Source organism: Balaenoptera ricei, chromosome 16 (assembly GCF_028023285.1).
Source record: "Balaenoptera ricei isolate mBalRic1 chromosome 16, mBalRic1.hap2, whole genome shotgun sequence".
Taxonomy (NCBI): Eukaryota; Metazoa; Chordata; class Mammalia; order Artiodactyla; family Balaenopteridae; genus Balaenoptera; species Balaenoptera ricei.
Window position 1 is genome coordinate 37,387,114 of NC_082654.1, and position 14,668 is coordinate 37,401,781.

At 38.6% G+C, this 14,668-nt stretch overlaps 1 protein-coding gene across 4 annotated transcripts in view; it reads left to right on the forward strand.

Annotated features, from left to right (window-relative positions):
• PANK1 (pantothenate kinase 1) overlaps positions 1–14,668 on the forward strand; it is a 110,759-nt gene that overhangs the window by 1,003 nt on the left and 95,088 nt on the right. For 3 of the 4 annotated variants that reach the window (XM_059900940.1, XM_059900937.1, XM_059900941.1), the window contains 2 exons: positions 4,514–4,663; positions 11,559–11,614. The gene's annotated coding sequence lies outside the window, so the exon portion shown is untranslated. The remainder of the gene's footprint in view (positions 1–4,513; positions 4,664–11,558; positions 11,615–14,668) is intronic. The other variant, XM_059900938.1, reaches the window with a different exon arrangement.

Here is a 14,668-nt window from a genome sequence, read left to right on the forward strand (position 1 = left end):
CAGTTTGCCTTCTTTATCCACAAAAGAATCATATTTGTGGTGAGCCAGTTTGGAGTAGAGAAGAGGATGCAGGACCAGGAGTAAAAATGAACAGAGAAAGTAGGTGTGAAAGGGAAGAAAGGAGGGAAGATAGAATAAAACTGTGTTTTACTGTTCCGGCTGGAACTTAAGTCTTTAGGGGCCTCTGTGTCAAAGTCTCCACTTCTACCCCTAAATCTGCCCTTCCTGCCGTACCTCATAATGCCTTTATTGCTTTTACTAGCTGTTACTGATTTCCAGCTCTTGAGCCCTCCAGGTGCTACATTTATTTATGTTCAGCAAAACAGACCCTAACCCTCCAGGAGCTTATATTCTAATAATTGAGAAAAAATTGCAAAGACAAATAATTGAGAAATTACAACTGTACTGAGTGGTTTGAAAGAAATGTTTAGAGCTGTAAGACTGTGTCACAGGGGAACCTGAGCAAATAATGTTTGATCTGGATCTCCAAGGGTCATTCGGCGTTAAATAGGTTTAAAAAGGAGAGGAGTAAGTACTCCAGGCCTAGGGAACGTAATACCAGGCACAGGGGCAGGATAATACTATACAAAATCCAATGGATTCTCTGTCTTATTTTATTCTAGCTCTCAGAAGCATTCCACACAGTTTGTTTCATCCACACAGTTAAATGTTTCAGCCTTGAAACTTCACTTGGTCTCTGGGTCAGCAAAAGGTCATTCTCTCCTTGTTTACTCTTAACCTTAATAGCTGCCCAGCTTAGTCTCCTTTTGTCTCTTCTACCTAAGCTCTAAATTATGGGAATCCTCAGAGCTTGGTTTTGAGCTTCCCCTCTCCCCCACCTTTTTCTCTCCTCTACAGTATTCCTCTTGGCAAACTCATCAACTCCCATGGATTTAAATATCTTTATACTGATAACTCCTAAATTCCTTATCCTCCCCAGACCTCTCCTCTGAACTTCAACCAAATGCAAATATCTCATTATCCACTTACCATCTCCACCTGGATGTATAACAGACATCTCTAACTTAACATATTCAGTATGGGACCTTGATTTTTCATTCCAAAACTTAAAGCCTCTCCTCCCAAATCTCTGTCTCGGTAAATGACACCACCATGTATCTACCCAGTTACTCATGAGAAAGAATCATTTTGAGTCTTCCTTTTCCCTCACCACTCTCATCCAGCTCATAAATGTATCTGTTGTACTTTTGTGTTGTAAGTGAAATAAATGCTCCTTTCCCTTTTCATTGCTCCGACCACTGCAGCCTCCCATCTGGTCTACCTGCTTCAGGTCCTGTTCTCCATTCTTTATAGGGCAACGAAACCAATCTTAAAATGGAAATGATCATGTCAGTCCTTAGCTTAAAGCCTTTCAATGAATTTTTAGAATAAAATCATATTTATATGGTTCAGTGAAGAAAAGGTGCAAAAGAATATACAAAGTATGCTAACTTTTGTGTAAGCAAGAAGGAGAAATGAGAGTCTACATACTTATATGTATGTATACCACACACCCATTTTTGGCCTATTTTTGAAGATAGAAATACAAAAACTATAAAACAGAAAATTAGTTGAAAATGGTTATCTATAGGGGATGGGAATATTTTGCAAGGATTAGTGATGGGAGTGTGGCTCTCTGAATAAACTTCTTTTTAAAAAGAACAGGACGTCCCTGGTGGCGTGGTGGTTAAGAATCCGCCTGCCAATGCAGGGGACATGGGTTCGATCCCTGGTCCGGGAAGATCCCACATGCCGCAAAGCATCTAAGCCCATGAACCTTACTGAGCCTGCGCTCTAGAGCCCGCAAGCCACAACTACTGAGCCCATGTGCCACAACTACTGAAGCCCGTGTGCCTAGACCTTGTGCTCCAAAACAAGAGAAGCCACTGCAATGAGAAGCCTAAGCACTGCAATGAAGAGGAGCCCCCGCTCGCCGCAACTAGAGAAAGCCCACGGGCAGCAACGAAGACCCAATGCAGTCAAAAATAAATAAAATAAATTTAAAAAAAAGAGTTTTGCCGTTTCAAAAAATTAAATCTAAAACAATAGAAGTAAAAGCAAGCCCTAAAATTTAACACAAAGAAAGAGATGAACTTACCTGTATATCAAATTGTCAGCATAGCCACACAGAGAAAAAGAACTTGTTCAATTAACTTGAGCATAGTCCTCTATATACTGGAGTTAGGAGTTGTGGGGTCCAATGTAAGAGCAAAAGAAATGCAAAGAAATCAGTAACTTGGTTTAGTAGGTTTGATGTTGAAAGGGGTATTGGTTTAGTAATTTTGAATCTATTATACATGTGTTATAGGAAAAAGCAAAGGAGTAAATATATTCATGTTGTTTGGTACCAGGGTTCTCACTGTGGGAGAAGGGAAATAACAAATGTGGTATGATAGAAAGTAAGGAAGAACCCCATGATGATGGATTTGAGTTGGTAGTAGAATGACATTATTATTATTATTTTTTTATCTTAATTGGGTCCATTGAGAGGGCCTGAAGGCCTGGAAGCCCTGGCACCCCAGTAACAATGAGCACCCCTAGGACCAAGCCACCCAAATGGTTTCTAAATACCATTTATCACTAAAAAGAACCAGTACTCCTTGGAGAAAAGGCTGATTCCAGGACTGGAGCAGGGAAATTATAAAGTGAGCCTAGAACATTCTTGTCAGAAAGCAAAGAAGTCCTTAGAGATTAATAGGGTCATTTCAAAAGGACACTGGATCTGGCCTAAAGGGGCTTCCACTAACCATGCTTGGAACAATTTGAACGTCAAAAAGAATAAGAATAATGATGGTAATAGATTAAAACCGGTTTAATTTTTTAAGTCCTCTTCGTTAGGGGGATGGATGGGGGAGAAAAGGACTAACAATGAAAAGCTCTTCTTTACACAAGAATGCCAGTTAATGAATGCAAAAAGAATAACAAATTAAAATATTCCCCATATTGCAACTCCCATTGTAAAAATTGACATAGATAAAGCTTATCAAAGAATACTAAAACAATGGATAAAGGGTGCTAAATCATTGGCTAAAAGGTTGTTGGGGAGCAGGATATTAACACTATCTCAAAGAATCACCCTAGAGATTAACTCTTAATTAGGGGAAAAGGTAACTTTACAATGTAGAGATTTATTTATGAGACATACCTTAATCAAGTGAGGAAACAACATCACCAGTAATGGGACTATCTATCACCTGGTACTATTTGTGCCAGCAATGTTTAACCTGAATCTAATCATAAGGAAACAATCAGAAGGTAGAGCATCTTACAAGTCCACAGACCCAGGCTCTTCAAAAATGTCAGTGTTCGGGAAAGAGAAAAGCAAAAGGTGGTGGATTGCTTTAGTCAGGAGACAGATGTTGCTAAATGAAATTCATGAATCTTGATTGGTTCATAGATTTTTTTAAAAAGTAACTGCAAAAAACAATTTGTGGACAATTGTGGAAATATAAATATGGACTACAATGTACGTGATACTGAATCAGTATTAAATTTTGGACGTGTGATAATTTGTGACTATGTAGAAGCATGTCTTTGTTTGGGGGATATGTTTGCTTCAGTATTTAGCGGCAAAGTGTCACAGTGTCTGCAACTACTTACCTTCAGAAGATTTGGGGGAAAAATAAAACAAAAACAAAATAGAAAGATGTTAGGGAGAACAAAAGAACAGAGAACAGAGAAAATAGAACCAAAAAAGCAAATGTGGCAAAAAGTTAATAATTTGTGGATCTAAATAAAGGGTATAGTGATGTACATTGTGCCACTCTTTCAACTTTTAAAAACAGCTTGGAGCTTTTCTAAAATAAAAAGAAGAGGGAAAAAACTTTCTAATTCTTTACAATGGCCTACCAGGCCCTACAGGACCAGGCGCCAGCCAATCTTACTCCCCACTTTCTTACCTTTGTGCAGTGAGTTGATCTACTCTGGGTACCTCAAACACGCCAGGCTGTTCCAGCATATGTGAACCTTTGCATGGGTTCTGTCCACCTGAATTCTCTCCTCCCCATTCATCATGTGGCTCACTTCTCTTCCTCCTTTACATCTCATCTATATAATATTACCTGCTTAGAGAAGACTTTCTGTCCATCTTATCTCAAATGACCCTCTTTTTATTTGCAGGCTCAATTCCATTTTCCTACTTTTTACAACCAGCAATTATTATATTTTTTATAATAATTACTATATGTCTGGTTTTTGTTGCCATTGTTGTTCTCCCACCTCCTAAAGGTAAGTTCTATGAGTACAAAAACTGTGTTTCTCTTTGTCACTGATGTATCCTCAATGACTCCATAAATACATGGTGATCAAACAAATATTTGCTGAACAGTGAACGAAGACTGATGTGGCTGGGGTGGGTGGATACCACGGAGAGGGACGGGCCAAGGCTAGATCCCACAAGACTTAGTCAGCTAAGTTACTGATTTGGGTCCTTATTCTAAGAACAATGAGAAATCAATGGACTGTTGTAAGTGTGCGCACTATACAATACGATTTGCCTCTGTGTTTTGAAAAGGTTAATCTCCTGGAGCAGAGAATAAAGGCAGCCAAGGAGAATGCCGTTGAACCAGCTAGGAGGCTATTGCAGGCATCCCAGCAAGAGATGACAATAATGTGGACTTGGGAGATGCCTGAGCAGATGCAGAAGACTGGACGGATTTCAGAGGTATTTTTTTCCTACGTTTTCCATTTCAGCACCAGCCACTGGGTTTTCCCTTAGAAACGTAGAACCAACTTGACTGGGAGATGCTTAAGATTTAGTCCCCATTCCAAATAATTCCCTTGAAGTGAACATTAACATAAGAGGAAAAAATTGTTAAGTTACATCAAGCCGATGGTCACAGCCTCTACTGGTGGTAATAGCTAACTTTTTATGTGCCGGATACTATTCTAAGCACTTTACACTCATTCAATCCTACATACCCTATATTTTGTTATTAGTATCCTGCATTTAACTGAGGAGAAAACTGAGACATGGCACTATTGAGGAATAGTAAAGGTATCTGCTACATGGAGGTGTTAGGTTTAGTTCAGGTAATGTTTGTAAAGTACTTATAAAAGTGGCTGGCACATGTTAAATAATAACTTGTTGTATAAACCGTAAACAGTGGAATTGGAATTGGAATCTGGGTAGTTAGGCTGTAGAGTTTGTGCAATTAACCACTGCATTCTACTGCCTCTTAAAGTTTGGACTGAACACCCTTGGAATTCTATTAAAAAGACTGAGTGCCTAGCTCCTGCTGCAAAGCCACCTTCAAACGCAGGACTAACATAGTTTTTCAACCCCAAAACTCAGTATGTATTGATTACAAAGGTTTGAATGAAAGGTTCAATGAACATTTATCGAGCACCCATTACGCAGCAGATATCTCTACCCTTAAGACGTCTTCAGTTTAGAGCAAGCCTTTCTCAGTCTGAGATTTCAAGAGTTAATCCCTAATTCCCTAAGGCACCCACTGTATGTAATGCATTAATTTCACTCCTGTGTCTCTAGAATGGTATTACTTCTGTACCATCCTGAGAAAATTGAAAAAATAGTCACACAAATAATTCTTTTATGTCCTGTGGTTTATGTGGGGAACTCCATGCACAGTTTCAAAACAGTATGACAAATGTTATGGTAGAAGTGTACAAGGAGTAATAGCTGCAGAATGGGTATGATTTAAGAGTGACACCTCTGAAGTTAGGCAGATTTGAGTTTGAGTATAAGCTCAGCCACTTACAGGAAGTGACCTCAGGAAGGATATTTAACTTCTTAAAGTCCCATAAAGGTGTGAGGATTAAAATAGAATTTGTGAGTTATTTAGTAAAGTCCTGACACATCGTGTGTTTCATCATGGTGGTTATTTTTATTAAGTCTGCTTATTAAGTCACTGGAATGCAAGCTCATGAATGTCTGTCTAGGACCACTATAGCCCTGACACCTAGAACAGTGCCTTGCATATAACAGCCATTGAATAAATATTTTTTGTATTTAATAAATGGCATCCAGCAAGGAAGATCTCATAAAGTGGCATGTAGGCTAAAATGAATGAATGGGATTTGCCAGTGAATTGCAGAGGGAAGCCCTTCCCGGCAATGAAAACATATGAGGCGAGGAGAAAAAAGACAAGAGCACACAAAAGTTTACAAAAACTGTAAGTGCATAGTTCAGTAAAACTGTGAGTATAACGAGAGTGGATAATGTCAGGAGATGAAAAAAGTAGGTGGGACCTAGAGCCTGAAGAGCCCTGTATAACTGCTAAAAAGAGTTAGAACTACTAAAGTTTATAGGGCATAGGAGGCTGTGCCCAGCAGAGACATGGAGGGAAGAGTGGAGGAAGAGAAGCAGCAGAAAGAATTAGGTCTATAATATCTCAGTCTCATGATCCGGGAGTCAAGATATGAAGGGACAAGACATAGAAGTTTATTATTTATAGGTGCAAAGGTAACCAGTAGAGGCAGAAAAATAACCATAATTCTCTTGGCTAAATGCTTCTCTGTCATTGTAGGAAGTAAATAGATAATATCTATAATTGATACAGGAAGAAATAACATTAGGAGTATGCTATATTCAAAGATATGTCAGAAGAACCAAAAGTAAATTATAAGGGTGATTGCTTCTGGGAAGCAGGGCTGGAGCTGGGGGCAGGGGAAGTTTTTCGTTATAAACTCTTTTTAAATATGTAGTAAACATTTTCTAATGTAATGTGTCAGAGCAAAGACACATTTCTTTATTAAGCACTTACTCTGTGCCAGCTGTAAGACCCCATCATCTTAGTGAAGGAGGCTCCCCACTCCTGAGTCTGCAGAGGTTGCATCATTTGCCATCTTTCTAAAACATGCTAAACTACTGTGTGCCTGAGAGGTTCTGCACTTGCTGTTCCCTCTATCTGTTCCTTCCAAATGTCTCTGCATGACTAAGTCCTCCTCATTATTCAGTGTTACCCTCCCCAAAGAGGCTGTCTTTGCCCACCCTCCCTGCAGTTGCTCCCTTCACCCTCCAACCAGTCATTTTCTATCCAATTGGCCTCTTTTACTTTCTTTGTGACACTTACAGTGACTGAAATTACCTTATTTATCTGTTTACACTATGTCTTCCCCCACCACAGTGCAAACTTATGAGACAGAGACCTCATCCATCTTGTTTACTATGTCCCTAGTACCTAGGACAGTGCCTGGCACATAGTAGGTGCTCAATAAATATTCATTAGGTATTCAATAAAATTTTATTAATTGGATGTATAGATGAATTAGAACTGTGCATTTTCCTATATGCCATCTCATTTAGTCTTAAGACCCTAATACTTCTCCAGTATAAATATATACATGTAAATATATATACACACACACATACACCAGAGATGGGTTTCCCAGTCCAGACTCTTCCAAGTGCCAAAACTGTGGCTTCTCTTTCTTCTTCATTTTCAATGTCCTCTGGTGGTGAAGGATTTTGAAAAGATGTTTTGTGTCCTGTTAACAAGGGTAAAATTCAACAGACAGCAGTTCACGTGGGAGGCTACCAAAGTCGTAGGACACAGGTGGACATCCTTCACCTGGATGAGCTAAGAAGCCGAGTGCAGGTGCTGTGATGACCTGACAGTGATGACAGTAGCACCTGTGGCTCTTCTACACAGAGAGGCATGCGCACATGAATGGTGGGGATGGGCTGCAGTCACTGGCCTCCCTTCCACGTAGCTCTCCAGGTTGGTCAGCAACCATCTCACATGAGCTCCCTCCTCTACTCTGCCCTTTTGTGGAAGTCAGTCAATTGAATATTAAATGTCTCTTTCTCTTTGAATCCCTGATCTAACAATCTCAGTTGTCCACAAGTCAACATGGGTACATGTAACTACACAGAAGTGTGGGGCAAGAAAGAAAAACACAGCACTAATATTTCAGGACCTTTTCTCACTGCACATATGAAAAACCACAACATTCTGTTACCAAAGTGGAAATATTTAAAACCAAAATAGTACTATTTATACATCATATCTTGCATTGTTTTATAAATAGCACAAGGCGGTGCTAGTGGACCTCACATACATATTTTTTAACAACAATTATAGCCTTTCTGGTCAACTTTTCTATTCTAAAGACTTCTATTTCTGATGAGCTATTTCAAGATTCTAGCTTCCTCAAAAGGAGGAAGCAGGATCGTGCCAATATCATCTTTTTATTTTAGAAAATATTATCTTTATTATATGCTTTTCAGATTTCGATTACTAGGGAGAATAATGATGTCATGAATAGTTTGATTATTTTTTGGTTGAGGGAAGCCAATGAATTACTGTAATTAATTGATACATAATGAGACCAATTTTAGTAAATCCCTCAAAACATACAATCTTTGCTCTATGCCAACAGGGCCTTAGTGGTATTGGGAGGGAAGAAGGAAAATGAGAAAGGGGAAAAAGAGGAAATGCATATTTGGATACTTTTTGTTTTCAGTCATCTAAAGGAATATTTCTGAGTCTTTAGTCACAGAGTTATAGAATATTAGAGACGTAAGGGGGCCTGCAAATGATGTGGTTCAACTTTCACATTTTATAGGGAAAAAAAGAAGCCAAGGCCCTGAAAAGATAAGCACATACCCAAGCTCTCGTCATAGGTGAGTGGCAGAGCCAGAATACGAATACATAGAACATAGAATATAACCAATACATAGAATATATAGAACATAACCAATTTTTAAAAAATAGATACACAAGAAAAAATATCAAGTTATAAATAATTAGAGTATGATCGCATGTTAGCAACTTTGAGACTAGCACACGTTTTTTAAAAATACATGAACTCTTCTTTAGCAATCAGAAAATGAGCGTTGTTTCTTTTTACTTCTGAACTCCTTTGCATTCCATTTCCCCCAGTTTTTCACCCTAATATAAGTCTTTTACCGTAATGTAGAAGTGTTTGTGCTCAAGAAGTCTTTCATTGATCACCTTATGATGTGTCTCAAGCAAAAGTACTGATATAGATTTTAATTTTTTTAGTTCCCTCTAAGTTAAAAAGAGTACTTCTGTAGTTATAATTATTATTGTTATACAAGTGGTTAAAACAATATAAATATATTAAATATTTTTTATAATTGCCAAACACATAAGTAGAAATTTTCAGGGATATACCGCTTATTGAAATTAATGGGGATTTATTTTTCCATTAGTTCAGGTACTCATGGAAGAATATTAATTATGTCTAAAATGGGACAGAGTACCACTTCTATTCTATTGATGTTTTTCACAATAATAATATAAGAATAGAAAATTTAATTATGGCAATGTCACCCAATTCTTTGAAATTCTGTCAAATTTGATGTCAAAAATAATAGAGTGATTTATTATCCAGAATTACTTAAAAGATTTATCAGCTAATAATTCAATTAGGTCCTCTTTTTAGTTTTGTTGAAAGCTATGAATTAGAAGCCATCTGACTTATAAAGGGTTTAATTAGACAGACATTAGAGTCTCAGTCTCTGAAACTGTACCAAAAAGGCTTTGTCACAGATTATCAAGTGACTATTAATTATACCTTTTATTCTTTCACCCAGCAGCACTTCATTTAAGTTTTTACTCAGTAAAAATTGGAGATATTTATTTCAGTATCTGTGGTAGTACAATATTTTTTACAAACTTTTATCACATGTTTTAAATATAGTTATGTCAAAACTTAAAGCTTTCTTTCATTGAATACATGGAAAGTGCTCCTATCCTGTGGTCAACCAGACCACAAATGACAAAGCCATATGACCTAATTGACAAAGCCAGTCCTCATTTGCAAGCTGATCACTAAAATCTGACTTATTTTCTGTCAAAAAAAGTCTTATTTTATTTTTCAGTTCAGATGTGTTAATATTTCTTTTAAGGAATCGTATCAAAAACACTGAGAAGTAAGTTACAGAATCCATGTTGTACAATGTATTTCTAAAAGCAATCAAGATTAAAATGATATAACTCTCATATAATTAATTTTACATTAGTTAATTGAAACAAAGTAATACATTTTTCATTACTTAATTTGCAGTAATACAATGTAGTATCCAGCTAAGAGTAGAAGTTATGTATGAATCAAGACCTATGAGAGCAGGTATGATATTCTTTAGGAAATGTACAATACATGATTCGAAATCTGAGATGCTTAATAAAAGTATACACTGTTTATATTAATCAGGGTAATTAAAGCTAGCTGCTGTAAAAAAAATAAAATAACTCCACACTGCTTTTTTTCTTAATTTTTTTTTAATAAATTTATTTATTTTATTTTTGGTTGCTGCTCGCAGGCTTTCTCTAGTTGCGGCGAGCGGGAGCTACCCTTCACTGCGGTGCACAGGCTTCTCATTGCGGTGGCTTCTCTTGTTGCGGAGCACGGGCTCTAGGCGCACGGGCTTCAGTAGTTATGGCACGTGGGCTCGATACTTGTGGCCGCGTGCTCTAGAGCGCAGGCTCAGTAGTTGTGGCGCACGGGCTTAGTTGCTCTGTGGCATGTGGGATCTTCCTGGACCAGGGCTCGAACCCGTGTCCCCTGCACTGGCAGGCGGATTCTTAACCACTGCACCACCAGGAAAGCCCCACACTGTTTTATTTATCATTCATTTCATAGCCCCAGTGAGAGTAGGGTGACTCTGGGGCAGCTGTCTTCAAAACAGCGGCTTGGTTCCTTTCATCTGGTAATCTGCAATATTGACCTCCATGGGCCCAGCAGAAGGGAAAAAGAGAGCTTGAATAGTGGTGCTGGGGGAGTTTATAACTAGGCCTGGAAAGTGGTGTCCATTACTTCTGCTCATGTTCCTGTGATAGGAACCCAGGCATGTGGCCTCAATCTAACTGCAGGGGAGAAAGGGAAATGTGGTTTTCCTGCACACTCAGGAAGAAGAAGCCCAGCTGATGAGCACGTAGCCCATCCCTGTCACATAGCTAATAACTAATTGGTCCAGCAGCTAGCAAATTCACGTGCTGTTATTAGGAGATAGTAAAAAGTAAATAATTCAGAAGATGAAATAAAATGGGAATGTACTATAATCGGAATAAATATCTCATGATCTAGATTTGATAAAATAGGGTTTAGCTCCCTATTGGATTATATACAACTAATCTGAGAAAAATCTTGTAAAAATCTTACCTGTGGGTGTTAATCAATGTATCTTTAAAAAGTTGGTATTCCTAAAAAAATCCAGTTACACTGAAAAATAATCGGCATCGCTACCACCACTGTTCATAGGCTATTTGAAGGTGCTTTTCTTTCTAGCTAATGACAAGTGCCAGGATGAGTATTTTTTAAATATCTGAAAAGAATTGCTTTCCTTTAAAAATTTTTTAAGCTGTGTTTGCTTTGCTCTCATAGAATTTTCAAGGGCATTGCATTCTTTGATTGTAGTCCAAAAAGGGCAGAAGTACAGTCACCCCCACTACCCATTCTGATTTAATTCAGAATATCCCAACATCAGCCAAAATACCCTGGTTCTAAAGCAACATTTTGCTCTTACCAGAAGTATGTATAAGGAAGACAGGCATTGGGCAGTTTTTTTATGTGCTTTGATTAATTATTCAAGGAGGCTTCCCCAGTCATTTGAATTGTCCCTTTCGTAGGTAACCAGGAGATTTTTACTTCTTGGGACAATGCACCGTAAGAAGATTCCAGATAAGTGAGTGTATGCCTTTCTTTTCTAAAGTAGGAGAATGGACCATAGTAAAGGGAGAGGTGGGAACATAGAATGTATGCTCAAGACAGAGGAAAGAGTATGTTTAAGTTGGGGGAAAAATAAATAGGGCTTTATGGTCAAGTAGACGGGTCAATTCCAGGCTCTGTCACTTAGAAGTTTGTGACACTGGGCAAGGTCAACGGACCTTTCTGAGTCTGATGCTTCTTTCTTTTTTTTTATTTTTCTTATTGGAGTATAGTTGCTTTACAATGTTGTGTTAGTTACTGCTGTACAGCGAAGTGAATCAGCTATATGTATACATAAACCCCCTCCCTCTTGGACCTCCCTCCCACTCCTCCCCCCATCCCACCCATCTAGGTCATCAAATGCCAGCTTCTCTTGGGTACAGAAGGTACCAATAAATGGTAGTTATTATTACAATCTTACAGGAGAGACCAATGTAGAAAAATAACATGAGCATGGCCAAATCATAACAAATATGATCTTTTTCTCTCCTGAGGGAGAGAATCCTCATTGGATTTTATACATTTCTCATATTTATTTACTAGATTTTAAACACTTCTGGGTTTACAGGAACTGTGCTTTACTCATTTTTGTAAACTCCTCAGTCCTAAGGACTGCTCTTGCACCTAATGGAAAAAGACGAAAGACTTGGGACTGAATCAACAATCTTCAGTTCATGTTAGATGTTCGATGAAGATCTGAACAAATATGATAAGAGGATGATAAGAATGAGGGAGAAAAGCTGGCTCTCCAAAAAGAACTCATAAAATAACACATGATGTAGGGCCCAAACCACAAACGCTTAAAAGGCATTCAAAATTCTAATGAATTCTTTCTAAGTTGAAGGAAATATTTTAGTAGAATGTCTAAAACACGTTTTTAATTCTGAACTTGATTAACAATAATTCTGAGTCACAGTTGGGATGTACAATTTGTGGAGCTGTTAAAAAAAAACAAAACCATTCAAATGAGTGGATATTTAGGGGATATTTGTAGTAGTGTTTGGGACAGATCCAAAATGGGTTGTTTTATTTCATTTGTTCTGATTACTTGTGGGGCAATAAGTAACTAGGCAGATTAAATACCAAACAGATCATTTGGAACAAAAAGAAACATCTATATTCAATGACTATAAATTTAGCCTATCCAGCCTCTTCTTGCCACATCTTCACACTATCCAGCATGGGGCTCAACTACTGGCTGTGTCAGTCAAACAGCCAAGAGTATCAGGTTCCTTTGCTATAAGTATTCCAACTCACATCATCTTGGCAGACAATACCAAAAAAATTTCTTTGTCCAATAAAGTGACCAAATTTTAGGAGACTGAATAGAAACAGAAAAGCAAGTTACTAATTGAGCTTTTCTGAAATGTTACCATCAAGTGTCTAGATGTGATCTGGGGTTTGTTTGTTTGTTTGTTTGTTTTTCTATTCATTCTAAGCAGCACTCATGGGGCCTTTCATTGGAGGTGTCATGTCTTTCATTGACAATAAGCTGTTTTATTCTGTTGTTTTTTGAATATTTCCTCTTCTTCGTTCCCTCCATTCTTTCCTTCTGGGACTGCTCTTTGTTTTTCTTCAAATGTTTGGTGATTTCTCGGTTGTCCTTCTGTTTGCATTTTCAGTTGTCTCTTAGCCTTGCCTGTATGTCTGAGTGCGTATCTGTTCAATGTTTCTGCTTCCTGTGGTTATAGGGGAGAGGCAGGACATACTACCAGACTGAGCGGATCAGTAGCTCGTCTTCTGGGCACGGGAACTCCCACTTTCTTTTGGGGTACACACACCTCTTGGTTACTATCCTGCTTATAATGCCCAGGGGGTCCCATTGGAATTGCCTTTGCTGTTTGCTGCGTAGCACAGGTGGAAGGAGGAGAAGAGGAACTGCCTGATCGTTCCTACTGCTGTAATGCTACCCAAATCACACTGAATGTTGGTTTGGGACTGCCTCCTGTCCCTGTATGCGCTTTCTCCAAGCTTGGAGCAGTACTGAAGCCTGACTCACAACTTACAGTTGCCCTCTTCTTTAGTGTTGGGCAGTGGGTCCCTCCTTCAGTGTTATCCCAGTTCTACTTTCTGTCTTTCAGCAGTTTCTGCAGAACTTTTGATCCATTTAGAGCAATTCATCTTGTAAGTCAACATGATCTTCAAATATCTATATATCTACAGATATATATATATATATATCCTTTAGGTTAGTTTTAGGGTTTAGATCAGGAGAGGAAGGCTGGTTGAACATGTGTTTGTTTATATTGCCATATTGATCCAATATCTCTGTAGAAGTTTTCTGACATTTTTTTTTTTTTTTAAACAACAGCTCCTGTTTATTTTTTAATTTTTATTTATTTATTTTATTTATGGCTGTGTTGGGTCTTCATTTCTGTGCGAGGGTTTTCTCTAGTTGCGGCAAGTGGGGGCCACTCTTCATCGCGGTGCGCGGGCCTCTCACTATCGCGGCCTCTCTTGTTGCGGAGCACAGGCTCCAGATGCGCAGGCTCAGTAGTTGTGGCTCATGGGCCTAGTTGCTCCGCGGCATGTGGGATCTTCCCAGACTAGGGCTCGAACCCGTGTCCCCTGCATTGGCAGGCAGATTCTCAACCACTGCGCCACCAGGGAAGCCCGTTTTCTGACATTTTTGAGAGACATACTACTTTTCAAACAAAATCTCATGTAGAGGATCAACATATTAAACAGGTAAAAGCAAAACTGATCTAGTTGAAGAAGAGGAAGCAGCCCTGCATGTGAACTCATTGGTCTCCCTTTGGCTCTTCACTGCATTTCCTGAGACCCTCCATGGAATCTTAGAGCTCTGCAGAACAGGTGCAAAACCACGGACAAGATTTATAGTCCAGGAATGCCTGGCCCATAATAGGTTCTTAATGAATACTAGCTATCATTATGGATAAAGAAGATGTGCTGTGTGGATGGAATGGAATACTACTCAGCCATTAAAAAGAATGAAATGTTGCCATTTGTAACCACGTGGATGAGCCTAGAGGGTATTAGGTTAGTGAAATAAGTCAGACAGAGAAAGACA